Source organism: Solanum stenotomum, chromosome 2 (assembly GCF_019186545.1).
Source record: "Solanum stenotomum isolate F172 chromosome 2, ASM1918654v1, whole genome shotgun sequence".
Lineage (NCBI taxonomy): Eukaryota > Viridiplantae > Streptophyta > Magnoliopsida > Solanales > Solanaceae > Solanum > Solanum stenotomum.
In genome coordinates this window covers 30,864,861-30,885,425 of record NC_064283.1, presented here as the reverse complement: position 1 = coordinate 30,885,425, position 20,565 = coordinate 30,864,861, and the positions used below count along the sequence as shown (strand labels likewise).

Here is a 20,565-nt window from a genome sequence, read left to right as displayed (position 1 = left end):
GGATGATAAGGAGTGGCTACATTGTGACAGACACTTCTTTACAGAAGCATAAGCGATCGTTATCAAGTAAAGAACCCAACTTGTAGGTTGGGATCGATCCACTACAAGAAACTCCACTTTTAATGACCAATTCTTAACGAAGGGATATGAATTCGGTCGTTAAAAATGTATTTTTAGCGACACATTTTTTTTTCCGTCATTAAAAGTCAATTTTTAATTCAATATTAGCAAAAATGTTATATTCCGGATGTTAAAAATATTATGTCTAGTTGTTTATTTATATAATAATAAAAATGAGGCTAAATTTTAACTTTTTCCCTTTATTTTCTCACCTCACACGATTGTCCACACTTCCCACTCCTCCGTAATTAAACAAAATGACCAGTGCGTCATTTCGTCTCATCTTTCTATGCTTCATCTTCTTGAGATCTGAACTCAGCAACAACTTTCTCTGCACTTTGAGTGAATTGAGCAACGGTTATAGCAAATTGAACCAGGGATGGGGGAAATTATGCGGGCATCCCCGTCTCCTACATATGTTAGAGTGAAATCAACTTAGCAGATATACAATGAGTAGTGTCTCTGCCAGATTTAGTAGAGGAGAATCAACATATATGATGCACACGTCTCTTTGTTCTACTTATAAAAAGGTGATTTGGGTGATTGGGTCTCTTTGGTTTGATTGCAGAACAAGCAAATCAAACTCCACTTCTTACTGCTAGTTGCAACATTGCTTCAATTGACATAATTCAGACGCTATCTTGGAGTTTCCTACTTTGCAAGGTAAGATTTTGTTATTATAACTACGAATTGCTTGGTGGAATGCTTGATTTTGTCCAATTCTAAGTTTTCTTCTATCTAGGTTTTTATTTTTATTTTATCTGATGTTTTTTTAGCACTTATTCTAGACCCTTTTTGAAAATAAAAGGAAGTTCTATGAGGATGATTATTGAATAAATTATTAATCTGATAATTCTGAGCAAAATCCTTTTGATACAAATAATTTTGTGTGAACTGCATTATTTAACGTTTGCTAGTTCCTACTTTTCTCTATTTTTTCATGTGGTTTAGTAGACGATGAAACTTAAGATGTCGCACTCATAAGAAACCAACAGTTTAACATGAATCCAACATATTGTTTGATAGTTTAGTTAAGCTAATGGTAGGTGACTAAAGAAACTCGAATAAAACAAAGTTAGTATATTTAAAATTTCTGTAGTTAGTCTATGATTTTTGATAGAATAACTTCTACTTTTTCCATCTTATTAAAGTTTGACTTGTCATTTATAATTAGAGTAGTCAATGAGTTAGCTTAAGTGATCACTCTATATACTGTAGTCCATTAAAAAATTGTGTTAACACAGAAGATGCTTCTTCTATGAACGCTCTTATAAAACAAGCAGGCACTTATCAACCAGATTTGGTTAGTTTGGTCATTTATGTTAATCTTGTTAGGAATTAGTTTGACAATTTTAGGGTGTGTAAAAAGTCTAGTTCTGTGGGGCCAGGATCAAAAGATAGATGAGAGACTGAAGATGCTAGGAAGACTGCTCCAGTGTTGTTTTTTGTTACTGCTTGGTTGGGAAAAGTCAAGTTCTGGCCCCATTAATCGTTTATAAATCTGTAGCCATTTAGGTCGTCACATATTGAATCTTTCCGAAAACACCTTATCAAGTTCTATCCAATTTTGTTTTGAGAATTAAGAGGCCTTCAAGGTTGAGCTAACTGATGCAAAACTAGAAAATATGAAAGGATATTATAACTGGAGGTCAAAAGAAAGAATACTTCATATGAAATAACTATCATTTACTTGGTAAATCTTACCAAACTCTTAAGCAACAGTATATCTAGAAAAGTCTTAGTAATAATAAGCTTCAAATGTAATAAAAAAGTTTGTTATTTGACTTGAATTAAGAGGAAAATAAACTACAAGGGAAGATAATGAATTTACTCTTTTATGTAAAATTATTAAGCACACATCCCAAGCTAAGCAGTTAATAGAAGCTAAGTTGTTGTAGAAATTTATATTCTAGCTCATCAAGATTGCGAGCCTTTAGCAACCTAATTATGTAAAAAAAATGGATAAAAGCTAGACTCACTCTCGTAAGTGGTAAGATAAGACAACCACATCACTTTTTATTAGATCGTGTACTATTTTTCTTATCTACTGTATAGTGTGTACATCCGTTTCTTCTTTTCTTAGCTGCTGGACTATTATAACATGTATTATTTCCTTAACTTTTTTAGATTCTACTTAGTGCGTATAACTTACTAGTTTTTAACAATTAAAGTATACATACTGCTACTTGCATGCTTTAGCATATGATTAAAGTATTATTGCACATGGATTGTTGTTGCCTTAGTTGTTGCTAACAACTGATGCCTTGTTGGTTGTGTTAGTTTCTGCAAACAGATGATCAAATGTTGGCCTAGGTCCCTTAGGTGTTTAGGTGCTACTTTATTGTAATATATATGAAGTGTGTACATCTGTTTCATCTTGCATTACTACTGGACCATTGTAACTTTTAGTGTTGCCTTAACTTGATAGCTTATGATCAATGCTTACAATCTGTAGTTTTTTCAAAAATTAAAATATACAACCTACTGTTTTCCTGCTTTAGCATATGATTAAATTATTATTGCATCTCGAGTGGTTTTGCCTCAGTTGTTGCCAACAACTGTTGCTTTGTTGGTTATGTTAGTTGCTACGAACAAATGATGAAATGTTGTTCTAAGGCCCTTAGGTTTTTAGTTGGCGCACTATTATAAAGTAATGTGTACGTCTATTTTTTCTTTGCTTACTACTGGACTATTGTAACTTCTATTGTTGCTAAGCTTGATAGCTTCTTTCTAATTATTTGTTGGATTGCTCATTTTATTGATTGTGCTCTTGTAATGAATGAATGTGATGCTTTGATTTGGTCTCATTGTGGGTTGATTTTTCTTGTATTTACTCTTGGGTTAAGGATTTGAGTCTTATCCATATTCAAAATCTTCTTACTTAGAATTGGTGAAATGCATTGCACTACTATTTACTGTTATGCTCAAAGCCTATATTAGCTAATGGGTCTGCTAAGTTGTTTCCTTCCCTGTAAGTATGATATGTATGAAAGATAAACCTCATCCCCCGACCTATACAGTTGATTGCCTCCTTTATTTCTACAAGTTCCCATGGGACTTTCCACACCTCCTTTATGATGCTGGCATGCTTGTGAGTCTTTCTTATTAATGATCCTTGTTAGCACCTTCTCTTTGCAATATTGTGTAGGCTCAAGAATTTCCGTAGCTTCTACCATCATATAACTTTAATTCCTAAGCATATAAAAGATCACATTTTTTATACCAATGACATTGCTATAACATCTTCAAATGTAAAAGTAGGTATGCATGGTTGTTGTTCTATATATAGTTGTTGGTAGAAAATCAAGNAGAATCTCAAGTAGCCTATTATTGTCTGTGAAGGCTGTTAGAAAACGATGGCTTATTGTTTCCTCCTCATAGCTGCTGCAACAGTGGGATCTCGATATAATTGTAATCCTCATTCTTTATGAGTTATTGTCTAGGGAAATTCTTTTCAACCAAACCCTTCAGAGGAAGAATTCAATTTTGAAAGGTACTCATTTAACCCATAACACAACTTATTCTGCTTTCCTCTCTCCTTCTCACAATTCAAAGCAAAACCTATATTAAACATTTCATTTTATGTTGCCCATCCACATGGTTTGTTATTAAGTAATTCTCTAGAAGGGTGTTTTATGTTTAGAATTATGTACCCTATAGTCTCTTAAGAGTTCTTGCTCCTGAGCTTTTGAGAGTTACAATCCCCATTAAGTACAAACACCTTTACTTCCAATTTCCGCTCTTAGTTCATCGAACCATATGTTTTTTCAAAAATAAAAGTATACAATATACTGCTTGGGTGCTTTAGCATATGTTGTTGCCTTAGTTGTTACTGACAATTGTTTGCTTGTCGGTACTGATAGTTGCTGCTAATAGAGGTCTAGAATCCTTTGGTGTTTAGTTTTTCTTTTTGTGCAATTTAAACTTGAATTTCCACATGACATCATTTCTCGACTCATTTTGCTTGTTGCTTTATAATAATATGAAGTGTGTACATCTGTTTCTTCTTGCTTTACGACTGAACTATTCTACTTCTATTATTATCTCAACTTTATAGTTTCTGCGAAGTTCTAAAAACCTACTTTAAAAAAAAATAATGTATACAACTTACTATTGACCTACTTTAGTGATGTGTTTCAATGAATTTAGTGATGTTATTTCCAGATGCTCTTCTTTGATTAGGGCTCTGTTATTGAAGTTGTGCTATGAGTGATTTGTTTTCCTATGGTAATTTGATTTAGATAGACAATCTTTAGTTGTATTAATTTTCATGTCAAATGATCCTATAAGCTTATAGAATTAGTTGTTTTTGGACAAATTATGCTTCTGTAAATGATGTAGGTTCTTCTGAATAACCTCACTATGCATCAAGGCATACTTGTGTTGGAGCAAACATATATTTTGTAGTATTTGTGTTGCCGCAAAGCTAAAACTATCTAGGTTTGGATACTAACTAAAGTGAATTCTAGAGAAAGATTATAAGTGATATTAAAATATACTAACAATTATTTTAGTATAAAGTGTGAAATTAAGTGTTGCGTGTTCAATCCTTTACTGTGTTATAGGCTTGGAATGATAAATTGATCTTATTTGTCAAGGAGACATTGATTTTATGTTCATTTCTGTATATACCAATGACATTGCTATAACATCTTCAAATGTAAAAGTAGGTATGCATGGTTGTTGTTCTATATATAGTTGTTGGTAGAAAATCAAGATCTCTCCTCTTCTTGTTTCATCTGGTTGTTTTCACAAAACACATCTAGGATCCACTTGCATTCTCCATTTCAACAACTTAGCTGTCGTGACTAGCCTGTTTTTGATTTGTAATCATAATGTGAAAATGGATTTAGGCCTTGCTGAGTTGCGACATATGAGGACTTTTTAGTAAATCTTTGGATAGTTACCTAGAATTCGATTATAGGTTTTCCTTATCTTACTTATCTCTTGCCATTGGTAACATTATGAGAAGTTTTATATTTCATCAACATGGATGTATTATGAGAAGTTTTATATAATTTATGGGGATCCCAACTATTTCAAAGGAAAAGCACATATAAAAAAATATTAGTGGCACTTAAAAAATATGTGCTCTAGTGTCTCCTTTACCTGATTAGTACACTTAATTTTGCACTCTATCCACTATTAAGAGATTACTATGTAGAGCCAGCCATAGTATGAACTATTGCCTTGGTATACACCCTTTAATTAGTACCAGTTTACTCCATGTGACTTTATTATATTGTGGCATCATAGCCAGGTAACCCTTCTTTATAATGTATCCTTTATGGACTATGAAGGCTTGTTGCTTAGCATTGCAAAGTAAGATGGAGTAAATTGGCTTTATTATTACACAATAATGCTTAGCTTGACTCCTTTATAACCTAGTTAGTATACAATAGAGAGTATTTTGATACTATTGTACCTTAATTATTTACTTAATCTACTGTTGAAATGTTATTCTGTAGAGACATCCATAGTATGAACTGATTTCTTGGTATTTATCCTTCAAGTAGTACTAGTTTACACCATGTCACTTTAGGAGAAAAAAAATCAAAATGGNCCTTTATAACCTAGTTAGTATAGAATAGAGAGTATTTTGATACTATTGTACCTTAATTATTTACTTAATCTACTGTTGAAATGTTATTCTGTAGAGACAGCCATAGTATGAACTGATTTCTTGGTATTTATCCTTCAAGTAGTACTAGTTTACACCATGTCACTTTAGGAGAAAAAAAAATCATAATGGTCCTTCATATATGGGGGTTGGTTTATTTTGGTCATTGATAAATACTACTTAATTGAAATAGTCCTTAATATATGCAAAGTGTGCATCATTGTTTTCCTTATCCCTAAGTTTAACTTTTCTCCGTTTAAATATAATGTTCCCCTCCGTAGATCATCTATCTCTTCTCCTTGCTTTTCCACCGCCTCTATGGTTCTTCACTGCAAGCAGGACTGAAATCTATTTATTATTTATGTGTAATCTGATTATTTTATTTGGATTTGTTTTGCTGGTCATACATTAGTATTATCACTTTTTTCTTCAATTCTCAACCATGCCTTTATTTGTGAATTTCTTTGGATAGTAAAACCCAACACCAACAATTTTATTTTTTCATCTATAAAAATTTGTAAGCTTTTGAGCTTCAATGCTCTTTCTACAGAAATATTAATTTCTGGTGATAGTCCATATCATCTTTTTTTTTTGCACTTTGATGGTAAAGCTCCATCCTTTTCTTTATTTCAAGAATCTGAAGGCGAAAAACTCGAGTATTGTAAATTTTTTCTTGCAACTCATTTGTTGAATTTAACTTCTTTTGTATATTGGTTGTTGAGCATGAGAAAATATGCCAATTCTTATTTAGGAAGAGTATTTAATGATAAAAGTTATAATTCTCACTCTGGCATTCGGTTACTAATTTACCTCAAATTGTTGTTTTGACAGATGAAGAAATTGAAGATTAAAGAACGAGATGTGAAAGATAATTGTGGAGCGTGCTGGAAAGAATAATATATTTTTATTGTTGGTGCAGAGACGACATTTTCTGTGCTAATGCTACAATTTTATTTTCTTAATTTTTAGGATTTGATAGATATCGAACACATGTTTTATTATGTCCAGGATGTATGTTTTTTAGATATTTTGTTGAACATATAAGTTTTTAGTATTTAAATCAATGTGATGTTTATGTTATTTATTAACAATATAATTTTATATCAAATTTTCAATTGCATTTGCAAAAGAATATGAACTGCTATTAGTTTCTTTTTAGAAATTATGGAAAAAAAATAAAAACTATAAATTAAATGTAATAATTTCAATCAAAATTTGTGAAATGAAATTTGATTGTTAAAAAGTACTGTAATCAACGAAAGAAATTTTTGCTGTTAAAAGTACTTATAATGACCGTAATTGGTTGTTTTACAAGAAAGTTTTAACGACAGAATAACCATGAGCGAAGGGGAATTTGGTTGTTGTAAGTAAGTGTAACGATTGGATAAATTATTGTCGCTAAATTATATTTAACAACCGGATATGTAATCCGGTCGTTAACCTTTAACGACAGAGCTTTTAACGACCGGTGATGACCAAATTTTTTCTAGTCGTTATAGACCTTTAATGACCGGATTTGGACTTTTAGCGACGGGATTTCCTTTCGCTAAAGGACATTTTTCTTGTAGTGTCTCACTAGAAATCGGGTGATGGAAATAGCTCACAGTTTTAGCAAAAACCTTTGGCCCAAACAACTTCATCAACTAGTGCTCCATCCCCAGGTTTTTGACAGGATTAGAAAGGTAGGGCATCGAGCTCTAAGTCTCAGGGAAGTGTTTCAGGTACTAGAACCTACCCTACGTCTCCAAAGTGTGGTTAGAACCATTCGGGCGAGTGTTTTGCAGGAAAGGATGTATGTTTTGGGTGTGGTCAGACTGGTCACAGATTGAGGGATTGCCCTTATTCTAAATAGGGACAAAAAGGTAACAATAGTAGGACTCAGTCTACAACTTCAGCAACACCAGTTGGTCGCCTAACTCAGCAAGGTACTTCATCTGGTACAAGTGGTGGTCAGTGCCAGAATAGGTTGTATGCTCTACAAGCTCGGAAAGATCAGGAAGAATCTCATGAATTGGTTACTGGTAGGTTGTGAGTCTTTCACTTATATGTTTATGCTTTGTTAGATCTAGGATCTACTCTTTCTTTTGTAACTATATATATAGCAATGAACTTCGTTATCAGTACATAAAATCGCTTAGAACCCTTCTCAGTCTCTACTCCAGTCTGTGACCCAGTTATAGCTAGACAGGTATACATAAATTGCCTTGTGACAGTGTCCCAGAAAGTCACCTCTGCAGATCTTGTAGAGTTAGAAGTGGTAGACTTCGATATCATTCTAGGCATGGTTTGGTTGCATTCCTGTTATGCCTCATTCGGTTGTAGAAATAAGATCGTTCATTTTCAGTTTCCAGACGAGCCAATCTTAGAATGGAAGGGTAGTAGCTCGGTGCCTATAGGTTGATTCATTTCTTACCTTAAGGCCAGAAAGATGACCTCTAAGGGTTAATCTGTATCATCTAGTTCAATTTATTAATTCAAACTTGGAAACCCCAACTCTTGAGTCAGTTTCGGTAGTAAATGAGTTCCCAGAAGTGTTTTAAGAAGATCTTCCCGGAGTTCCTCCCGATAGAAAAATTGACTTTGGAATTGATGTCCTTTTAGATACCTAGCCTATCTCTATTCCTCTTTATAAAATAGTTCCAGTTGAGCTTAAGGAATTGAAAGAGAAGTTGAAAGATCTTCTAGATAAAGGCTTCATCAGACCTAATGTTTCCCCATGGGGTGCACCAGTATTATTCGTGAAAAAGAGTGATGATTCTCTCAAGATGTGCATTGATTATAGAAAGTTGAACAAAGTCACAATCAAGAATAAGTACTCTATCCCCAGGATTGATGACTTGTTCGACCAACTTCAGGGTGCTAGTCATTTCTCGAAGATAAACCTTAGATCTTGTTATCATCAACTCAGAGTCAAAGATAGTGACATCCCGAAAACAGCCTTCAGAACTATTTATAGTTATTATGAATTTGTAGTTATGTCATTTGGACTAACCAATGTTTCTACAACTTTCATGGATTTGATGAACAGGTTGTTCAAGCAGTATTTGGACTTGTTCGTTAGTTTCTTTATTGATGATATCCTCGTTTACACTAGGAATAAGGAAGAGCATGCAACTTATTTGAGGGTTGCCCTGCAAACTCTTAAAGATCGCCAGTTATTCGCTAAGTTTAGCAAATGTGAGTTTTGGTTGCATTATGTTGCTTTCCTTGGGCATATAATGTCTAGCGGAGGGATCCGAGTAGATACGCAGAAGATAGAGGTGGTGAAGCAATGGTCTAGATCTACCTCTCCCACAAATATCAGAAGTCTCTTGGGTTTAGTTGGTTATTAAAGAAGGTTTCTGGAAGGATTTTCATCCATATTTTCTCCATTGACTAAGTTGACTCAGAAAAAGGTTAAGTTTCAGTGGTCAGACGAGTGTGAGAAGATCTTATCAGAACTAAAAACTAGGTTGAATACAACTCCTGTTTTGACTCTACCAAAGGATTCATAGAGTTATGGAATCTATTGTGATGCATCCAGAGTTGGCATGGGTTGTGTGTTGATGCAGCGATGTAATGTAATAGCCTATGCTTCTAGACAACTTAATGTGCATGAGAAAAACTATCCAACTTATGATCTCGATCTTGCAGCAGTACTATTTACCCTAAAGAATTGGAAACATAACTTGTATGGTTTTCACGTAGATGTGTTCACAGAACATAAGAGCTTTTTGTATGTGTTCACCCAGAAAGAGTTGAATCTTCACCAGAGGAAATGGCTTGAGTTCCTCAAGGACTATGATATCAATGTGCTTTACTATCATGGTAAGGAAAATGCAGTAGATGATTCTCTTAGAAGACTATCTATGGGTAGTGTAGCGTATGTTGAGGAACAAAGGAATGAACTAGCAAAAGATGTTCACCGGCTTACTCGCTTGAGAGTTTCCCTTATGATCATATCAGATGATGGTGTGACAGTCCAAAATGGGTCAAAATCTTCATTGGCAGAGAAGGTTAACGAGAAACAAGACAGTGATCCTATATTGCTTCAACTTAAGGGTGCAGTTCATCAACATAAAGTTGAGGTTTTCTCCCAAAGGGGAGATGGTGTGCTTCTCTATCACGGTCATTTATTTGTTCCTAAGGTGGGTGAGTTGAGACAGTAGATCCTTACATAAGCCCATAACTCCTGGTATTCTATTCATCCAGGTGAGACTAAGATGTACTATGATATGCGGGAAGTCTTTTGGTGGAATGGCATGAAAAGGGATATAGCGGATTTTGTGGCTAAGTGCCCTAATTGTCAGCAAATGAAGGTAGAACATCAGAAACCAGAAGGTATGACTCAAGAGATTAACATTCCTACATGGAAGTGGGAAGTGATAAACATGGACTTCATTACAAGTTTACCTGGTACTCGCAGACAACATGACTCTATTTGGGTGATAGTACACAAAGTCACTAAGCCTGCTCACTTTTTGGTTGTTAAGACTATAGATTTGGCGGAGGACTACACCAAGCTTTTAATTAATGCGACAGTTAGGTTGCATGGGGTTCCTTTTTCTATCATCTCAGATAGAGGTCCTCAATTTACCTCTCATTTCTGGAAGTCATTTCAGAAAGGTCTTGGTACTCAGGTTAATCTCAGCACATCATTTCATCCGCAGATGGATGGTCAAGAAGAGCGTACCACTCAGACCTTAGAGGACATGTTGAGAGCATGCGTAATGGAATTCAAGGGTAGTTGGGATGATCACTTTCCCCTTATAGAGTTCTCCTACAATAATAGTTATCGTTCAAGCATTTAGATGGTCCCTTATGAGGTATTGTATGGGCGTAGATGTAGATTTCCAGTTGGTTGGTTTGAAGTAGGTGAAGTAGCCTTGATAGGGCCAGATTTGGTTCATGATGTTATGAAGAAAGTTCATCTCATTAGAGATAGACTTAAGACAACCCAGAGTCGCTAGAGGTCCTATGCAGATTTAAGGAGAAGGGACTTGGAATTCCAAATTGATGAATGGTTTTTCTTGAAAGTTTAACCTATGAAGGTGTGATGAGATTTGGCGAGAAACGGAAGCTCAGTCCTAGATATGTAGGCCCTTATAGGATTTTTAAAAGAGTTGGTAAAGTGGCTTATGAGTTAGAGTTGCTAGTAGAACTAGCAGTGGTGCATCTAGTCTTTCACATTTCATTGCTAAAGAAGTGTGTGGGTGATCCAGCATCCATAGTACCATTGGAAAGTGTGGCTATGAAGGATAGTCTCACTTATGAGGATATGCCAGTTGAGATTCTTGATCGTCAGGTTCAGAAACAAAGAAGTCGCTACAATGAAGGTTTTGTGGAGGAATCAGTTTATAGAGGGAGCTACTTGGGAATTAGAAGCAGTCATGAAGGCCAAGTATCCTCATCTCTTTCCTTCCGATTCCATTCCGACTTGAGATAAATAGTTCCTCTCCAGTCTTTCAGTTACTCATGTGTTGATTCAGTCTTAGTATCATATTTTACTTTAGTTATACTTGCATTTTCAGCATATTCACATGTTCTTGGAACTTAGTTCAGTCAGAATTCAGTTTCCAGTAGTTAGTGGTCGGGTTTCTAGCTTTTTCCCTCCATATTCAGCTAGTTTAGTCTTCATTCGAGGACGAATGTTCCCAAAGGGGAGAAAATGTAACACCTTGTATGCTAGAAAAACCAAATTGTAGAAAATCAAAAGTTGCAGGTGCCACCAACAAGCACCACCCACGGACCGTAAGTGGGGTCTGTGGTTGGCCACCTACAGCCCCTCCCACAAACCCAAAAAATCTCAGCCAAGGGTCGACCCACTCCAGGACCTATAGACCGTATGTGGGACCACGTTCCAGGTCTTTGGTTCAGACCCTTGGGAACCAATTTTTGAAGAAAAATGATGGTTGATCAGGACGGACCGTAGGTCCATAGACGGTCCCGTTGGTCAGGTCCGTCGGTTGGCCCCGACAGCTTTTAAATCAGGGTCGGTTTGGTCTTTTCCCTATGCATTAGACCCCTAAACTACGTCGTTTAACCCCTAAACAACATCTCTTTGATCAATTTTATCCTAGTAACTTAATTAGACTTTACCCTAAACGTCTCATTTACCAAAAACTCATAAAACTTATAGCAAAAATGATAAAATAGTCTACCAACCCTCTTCGAGAACACAACAAGGTTTCCTCCAGTTCCAACCCCAAAATGGAAAGATTTTTCCGTGAAATTCATCACCAGGTATGTCGGATTTCACTAGTGGTTTACTTTCACCCATTGGGTCCCTAGAATTAAGTCACATTCTTGATTTTCTTCATTATGTTTAGACTTAGAGTTTCTAGAACTTCAAATTATTGCTGTGATTTAACTGTTAGACTAATCCAAATTAGGATATTACGTTTTCGTAGCCATTGTTCTTAGTTCTTGAATGAAATTCAGAACCCTAGTTGTGTAAATTCGTTTAGTTCATGAATTACACTTGCTAGGTCTATTTATATAGATATACATGCATCCGTTTACAAATGTTTCATTATCAGTACTTCATGTTGCATTTTCAGTTAGCATATCAGAATTTAGAGCTGTCCACTTTATTACAGTTATGTTGTATGCTATACATTCTAATTGGGAGTAGGTTTAATACCGAGTGTACTAGGGTCAGTCACCCTCATAGTCCCAGAACTACGTGCCCCCATAGGTTAAGTGTGTGGGAACCATACTTATTGATCACGCTATCACTCCTTTATACCCCTGGCAAGGTATATTGGGTCCTCTCGATTGGGTGATACATCGAACTCCACTTTTAGCTCACGTGGTTTTATATCGGTTATTAGCAGCTCCCATAGTCATATTCTAGTGCATTGACGAGGTTACTAGTTATATCTTAGTATTCAGTTTCAACATGTTATCTACTTGGTCGTTGCACTCAGTTCAGTTCATGTTTAGTATGTTGAGTATACTCATTGTGTTCAACTTATGTCATTGCTCAGCATGCTTTATTTCGGTTATGTATTGTTGTTCAGTTTTATTCTGTCTTGCATGCTCAGTACCTTTCAAGTACTGACGCATACTCTGCACTACCTGTTCTCGTGATGTAGGTTCAGGTCCTCAGCATTCAGATCACGCATAGATCGGTTCCCGTTCTCCACTTCAGCAGTATCTGTGGTGAGTTCTCATTCTTCGAGGACGAGTGACATGTTTTCTTTCATTTTCAGTCCTTTTAGTTTCAGTTTTGCTAGGGTTAGCTGGGGGAGATGCCCCAACATCTCTAGTTAGTTAGAGGCAGTTATTCAGACATCGTTAGATTCAGTTTTAGATTTGAGTTTGATCTTTCAGTTGTTATTGAACTCTCGATATTTTATATATTCAGACTTAGAATGGGTATTCTCCATCATTTCATTTTCTATCATGGTTAAGCTTCCGCACAATATTTATATTCTTACTAAATTTTTGAGTATTCTTATGATTTTCTACTTCAGGGTTAGCTTGGGGTCACTCGTGATCCTAGCTCCCGTGGGGTAGCCTCAGGGCATGACACTACCTTTTCAAGTGTCCCCGCAATTCAAGTTTAACGCCTTTAATGCCCATAATGCCTTGTGTTCAAGCTTGATTGGTTGGTGACAAGATTAGCCAAATACCAATTGGTATGGTGACATGCCAATTGGAGTTTTGAAAGAGGTGCAGTACACCCAGAGAGCATCATCCATCTTCCGAGACTAGTTAGTCTAATTTGCATTGACTATTTTTGCTATAATTCCCTTGATTTCTCGATTTGATACTTCAACTTCGCCACTTGTCTGCGGATGATAGGGGATTGCAACTTTATGTTTAACTCCATATTTGCTAAATAATGAAGTAAACAACCAGTTGCAAAAATGAGACCCTCTATCACTAATAATTGCACTCGGAGTACCAAACCTAGTGAAAATGTATCGCTTCAAGAATAGCACAACAGTCTTCCCTGCATTGTTGGGAAAAGTTACAGCTTCTACTTATTTAGAAACATAATCAACCGCCACCAAGATATACTTATTTCTAAAAGAGCTCACAAACGGTCCCATGATGCCGATTCGCCAAACATGAAGCAACTCTACCTCTAGAATAAGATAAAGAGGCAACTCATGCTTTCTTGATACTCCTCCTTAATTTTTGCATTGAATACATTTCTTAACTAAAGAATAAGCATCTTGGTATAATGATGCCACTTTGAAGAACTTTTGCGGCTTTGCGCACCCTGCTATGATATCCACCAAATGGTGATGCATGGCAAGCATCAAGAATTGCATTTACTTCAACTTCCGGTATGTACCTTCTAATTATGTGGTCTGCGCATTGCCTAAATAGGTATGGTTCATTCAGAAGTATCTCTTTACATCGAACAAGAACTTTTTTGTTGATAAAAATTCACCCCGTCGGGCATAATCCCACACATTACATTGTTTTCAAATTTAGCATACCAGGGTGATTTACCATGGGTTACACTCATCACTGCTTCGTCGAAAAATGCTTCCTCAATGTCCCTCTCACCGGGATCAATAATATTGGTTTCCAGCTGAGACAAGTGATTCACCACTTGTTTCTAACACCCTTTTCGATCATTTACCTCGAAATTAAACTTTTGCAACAACAACACCCACCGAATCAATCTTGGCTTTGCATCTTTCTTAGCCATTAAATATCGAATTGCAGCATGATCCATGTGCACCACCACTTTAGTACTCAACAAATACACTCTAAATTTCTCATAAGCATACACCACCGCTAGAAATGATAAACCGAGTGAAATAGCTTGCCTATTCGTTGACCAAGAACAGCTCCCAAACCAACACCACTAGTATAACACGTAAGTTCGAACAAAATATTCTAATCGGGGGCAACAATGATTGGAGCTTACACTAGTTTTTCTTTTCAGCACAAAAATGACTTTTAAGCAAGCTTCATCGTAGTTGAAAGTGGATTCTTTTTCTAGTAAATTGCAAAGGGGATGAGCTACTTTGGAAAAGCTTTTATAAACTGCCTGTAGAAAACCTCATAACCTAGAAAACTCCGGATGCCTTTCATCTAAATAGGAAAGTGTAATTTTGCAATGACTTTGACTTTAGCTTGATCCACTTGCATTCCTTCTCCTAAAATTTTAGGCCCCAAAAAAAATACCCTCTTTGATCATGGAATGACACTTCTCCCAATTTAGATCAAGATTGGTTTCAACGCATCTTTGTAGTTCCTTCCCAAGGGGTTCAAGATATGCTTCAAATGAATTGCCAACAACCAAAAAATCATCCATAAAGACCCCCATTGAGTCTTTAACCATATCAGCGAAAAAAGAAAGCATACATCATTGGAATGTTGCTGGGGCGTTACACAACCCAAAAGGCATTATTTTGAAAGGAAATGATCCATAGGGACATGTAGAAGTTGTTTTCTCTTGATCTTTCGATGTAATAGAAATCTGGTTGTACCCAGAATAACCATCTAAAAGGCAATACCATCCACGCCTCGTTAGCGTATCAAGCATTTGGTCCATAAATGGCATAGGAAAATGGTCTTTCTCAGTCCATGCATTCAATTTTTGGTAGTCCATGCATACACACTACCCGATAACCAGTGTCATAGGCACAAGTTTCCCTTTTTCATTTGGAACTACTGTGACACCTCCTTTCTTTGGTACTTGCACGGGACTCACTCATTTGCTATCCACAATGGGGTATACCACACTAGGATCAAGCCACTTGATGATTTCTTTCTTCACAACTGTTTGCATCGGTGGGTTTAGCCTTCGTTGGTGTTCAATGCTTGGTTTACATTCTATTTTATGGGAAAGCATCTTTAGTCTTATACTTTGGAATATGGTTACCTTTTAACTTACACATGTAATCTTTCCATTTTTATCCTAGTGACTTTAGGACAAAGGCTTCTCCACATTTTGGGATAAAGAACTTTTTCTAAAAAATAAAGCCCACATTTTGAAAATAGAATCATGTATAACAGACCTTGCTCACCTCATAATAATAACTACACCATACCCTCACAAAATTCAGCAATTTCTTCTTTTCCATATTGTTGAAATTTCTCCAGTCATCTACGTGTAAGGGTGTTATTCTGGAGTTCTTGCAATAATTCCTAGAAAGCTAGAAACCTTTCGACCCTCTTTTCCAATACCTTGATTACAACTATTAAACGACACATCAACTATTTTCCGCGGAAGAATATTCCAAATATCTTTTAGTAAAGTGGGTCCACATACCTTTCTTGCCTCTAAATTACCTAGAAGGAAAAACAATTGAAGGACATCAAATGATAAAAACTTATATGGTTAAACAATTGAGAAATGTTTAGCAATATGTTAAATAATAGTATCACGTCAAAACAATAGAAAACAAAAACAATATATTATGCATGTTGCCTACCTGATGTATGTTTTTAAAATTATGTCTTACTTAGATGTTCAGTATGCTGAAATTCTGGAGTACCAGAGTGTAGAGATTCTTGAATTATACATTTACACAAGAAAAATCTTAAAGGTTACACAACTATTATTCATGAACTTGACTCACTAATTGTTTCTAAGATGGCTCAGGATGGAAATGATATCCAACTCACACTTTCTTTGAACAAGTTTTCTGAACATAATTAGACCGACATAATTGGAAGATGTGGCTGAAGGAAGCTTTGTGACTCATCTAATACATGACTCTCATGTTCTTATGTTATCATTTATAATCTATATAGATGTGGTAATTTGCTTTACCTGTGCATCTGTACAAGCAGAAAATCAAAGACGTTATTTGACAGAAAACTACAACATTACAATGTCAAGTTTCCAACAAATGTTAACATTTTTTAGCTTTTCACACTGAAATATACAGAGAATGGACCATAGTAACAAAAATTTAAGAACTGTTGAACAAAGATGGATCAACTATTTAACAACCAGTATATTTAATAGCAACAATATGTGGATTAAAAAAACTCTTCAATTCCATCAACAAAGTTTTTCCTAGCATGTATAACTAATAAGAAGTAGACATATTAGAAAGTATTGCCTAACTCATCAGTCCAACCAGTAGAATTAGTCAACTTAATAGATTGATCATCGCGATCTTGGGTTTGGGAGTGATGCTCACTATTTATCAGTTGCTCAATATAAGGCAGAGATTGATTGATGTTCCATTCATCCATCGATGACTCGACATATTGTCGTAGATGTTCATCATTTTGTTGTTGAAAGTCCAATCTGTTGCGAACTCTAGTTTGCATACTTTCTTATCTAAAATGAAGTAACTATGTAGATGAATTAAGTTGTACTAGTAGAAATATTACAGGATAACATCCCATACAAGAGAAAACATTATCATCTTAAGTTCTCAAAACACATACTAATGCACAAGAAATAAAAAAATCTCCAATTCATTAGAACACATTGTCACTTCACAATCCCAGGGATAAAACAACAAAATAAAAGAAAATACAAGAACAGAAAGTTCACTCAAAACATTAACTAATAAACCAACACAAACATGCAAAATTTATAGCCAACCCACATTCATCTTCAATAACCACCTATCATTAGGATCACTTTCAATTTAAATATCATTTCCTCCCTCAATATTAGCGTCACCAATATTTGGAGAAGCTTGAGTATGTACTTCCATAACAATTACTATCTCATCAACTCCACCTCTTACCCAGTCATTATTATCAAACTCTTAAACATGGGAATTTCCTAAGATGACCAAGTAAGTAGAATCACTTTGCATTGATGACTCCGGTTGCACACTATTTTTCTCTTGCATATCAAAAACATCTCAAGGTCTAATTAACCTAGGGACAACCATCCATGATCATGAGGATCTTGCAAAAATAGTACATGTTGAGCTTGTTCAACAAAAATAAAGGGTTCATGACGGTCTCGATAGCCATAATAGCCGAGTGTGAAAAATTCACAATTGTGAAGCCCAAGTCATCTTCCAGAACTCCTCTACCTTTGGTTACATCAACCCAATCACACTTAAATAATACAACCTTAAATTCTTCATAATAGTTTATGTCACGCCTCGAGGCTACCTCCCGAACGAAACACGGGACCTAGGATCACGAGTGACCCCAAGCTAACCATGCTGGCATAACCATGAGCATACTAAAGATAAACTGAGCAATAGAACTGTGTAGAAGCTAAATCATAATGAATTGAAATGATGGGGAATATCCATATACTAAATTTGAATAAAGATAAATGATAGTTCGAAATACAACTGAAAAGTCAAACTCTAACACTAAACCTGAAACTAACTATGTTTGAAATAAGCCTCTAAACTGACTAGAAGTGCTCGGACATGCCCCAGCTAAATCTAGCAAAGACTGAAACTAAAACTGAGAGCAAAGAAAGACAATCATGTCACTCATCCTCGAAGAATAAGGACTCACCACTGATGCTGCTGAACTAAAGATCGGGAACCGATCTATTCGTGATCTGATTGATGAGGACATAAACCTACATCACTAGAAGATATAGCGTAGAGTATGCTTTAGAACTTGAAATGTATTGAGCATGCAGGATATAGTAAATCTGAATAATAGCATAACTGAAAACAAACATATATCTGATGAATGACATGATATAAGCATGATACAACTAAGATTACTCAACATGAAATACTGAATGCAATGACCAAGTTTATAACATGCTGGGACTGATTTCTGAACTTTACTAATAACACGGTCAATGCAATAAAATCTGACTAAACTGTAAGGGAGCTACTAATAACCGACATAAAACCACATGAGCTAAATATGGTGTCCAATGTATACGCCCCATCGAGAGGACTCAATACACCCTGCCACAGGTATAGAGGCATGCTGACGTGATCACTAAAATGATGCCCACATAGGGGAGTTACAACCTACGGGGCACGTAGTTCTAGGACTTGAGGGTGACTGACCCCAGTCCACTTGGTATTAAGTTTCCCATATGATTAAGTAATTAAAACTTTATGACTGAAATACTGTAATACTTGATAGCTCAAAACTGACATGAAAACTAAGAATGCAACATTTATATACTGATAATAATGCATTCAAAATTTGAGGCATGTTTATATATAACTTAATTTACTGACCTAGCATGTGTAATTCATGAACTAAAGGAACTACATAGCTATGGTTCTGCGTTTATGCAGGAATCTTGGCAAAACATTACTATAACGATATAATCTGATTTAGATCATTCTAACAGCTGAAAACCCAACAATTCTAACAATAAAGAAATTCTAAGTCTAGATAATAATAAGGGAATCGAGAATCTGACTGAAACTAGGGACCTAATGGGTGAAAGGAACTCCCTAGTGAAATCCCACATATATGGTGAGGAATTCCATGGAGAATTCATTTGGTTTCGCGGCTGGAACTGATGGAATCTTACTGCATTCTTGAACTAGGGTTTGGTCGCCTCTTTCTTCCTTCTACACTCTATATTCCTATGTTTTGGTGAATGATCGGACTTAGGTAAGTTCTAATTATGTTTCAGTTTAAAACTAACCTAAACTACGTAGTTTAGGGGTCCATCACATAAGGAAAAGGCCAAAAGACACCTGACTTAACTACTGTCGGGACCAACTGACGGACCTAGTCATTGGACCGTAGTCCTACTACAGTCCATAGGTCCTGGCCGTGGGTTAGGTTTTTGGGGACCTCGATCCACGAACCTGGTCCACAAACCATGGTCCCACCAACGGTTCGTAGGTCTTGGTCCTGGATAAACCCTTAGAAGAATTTTTGGGACTGTTTCTAGGGAGGGATATAGTGACCATCCACGGACCACCAGCAAGGACCGTGGGTCACCCTACGGTCCAAAGGTGGTGCCCGTCGGTGGCACGTGTAGCTTCTGAAATCTTTAATCTGGTCTATTTTCGGATACGCGATGTTACATTATCTCCCCCTTGGAAACATTCATCCTCGAATGAAAACTAAACTAGCTGGTGATGGAGGGAAATAGCTGCAACCCTACCACTAAACACTGGAAACTGATTTCTGATTGAACTAAGTTCCAAGAACATGAAAATACACTGAAAATGCAAGTACAAACTGACGGAAGATAATACTAAGATTGAGGCTACTCATGAATGAATGAAAAACTGAAGAGGAACTATTACCTCAAGCAAGAATGGAATCGGAAGGAAAGAGGTGAAGATACTTGGCCTTCATGGCTTCTTCTGCTTCCCAAGTAGATCCGTCTACGGACTAACAACTCCACAAAACCTCGACTGAAGCGACTTCTTTGTTTTTCAACCTTCGAACCTAATGATCAAGGATTTCAACTGGCACCTCTTCATAAGTGAGACTATGCTTCACATCCACACTTTCCCAAGGCACAATAGACGCTGGGTCACCCACACACTACTTCAACACTGAAATGTGGAAAATCGGATGCACTGCTGCTAGTTCTGTTGGCAACTAGCTCATAAGCCATTTTACCAACCATTTTCAAGATCTTGTAAGGGCCTACATATCTAGGACTTAGATTCCCTTTCTTGCCAAATCTCATCACCCTTTTCATAGGTGACACTTTCAGGAAAACCCAATCATCAACATGGAAATCTAGTTCCCTTCTCCTTACATATGCATAGGACTTCGGGCGACTCTGGGCTTTCTTAAATCTATCCTTGATGAGTTGCACTTTCTCCATAGCATCATGAACTGAATCTGGTCCTATCAAGGCTCTTTCGCTTACTTTAAACCAATTAACTGGAGATCTACATCTACGCCCATACAACGCCTCATAAGGGGCCATCTGAATGCAGGAATGGTAACTATTATTGTAGGTGAACTCTATAACAAAAAGGTGATTATAC

At 36.2% G+C, this 20,565-nt stretch overlaps 1 long non-coding RNA gene across 1 annotated transcript; it reads left to right on the top strand.

Moving 5' to 3' along the window:
• Nucleotides 1–431: 431 nt before the first annotated feature.
• On the top strand, nt 432–6,828 carry LOC125856839 (uncharacterized). The gene is made up of 2 exons (XR_007445572.1): nt 432–783; nt 6,572–6,828. It is a non-coding gene; the product is annotated as an uncharacterized LOC125856839 (long non-coding RNA).
• Nucleotides 6,829–20,565: the final 13,737 nt, after the last annotated feature.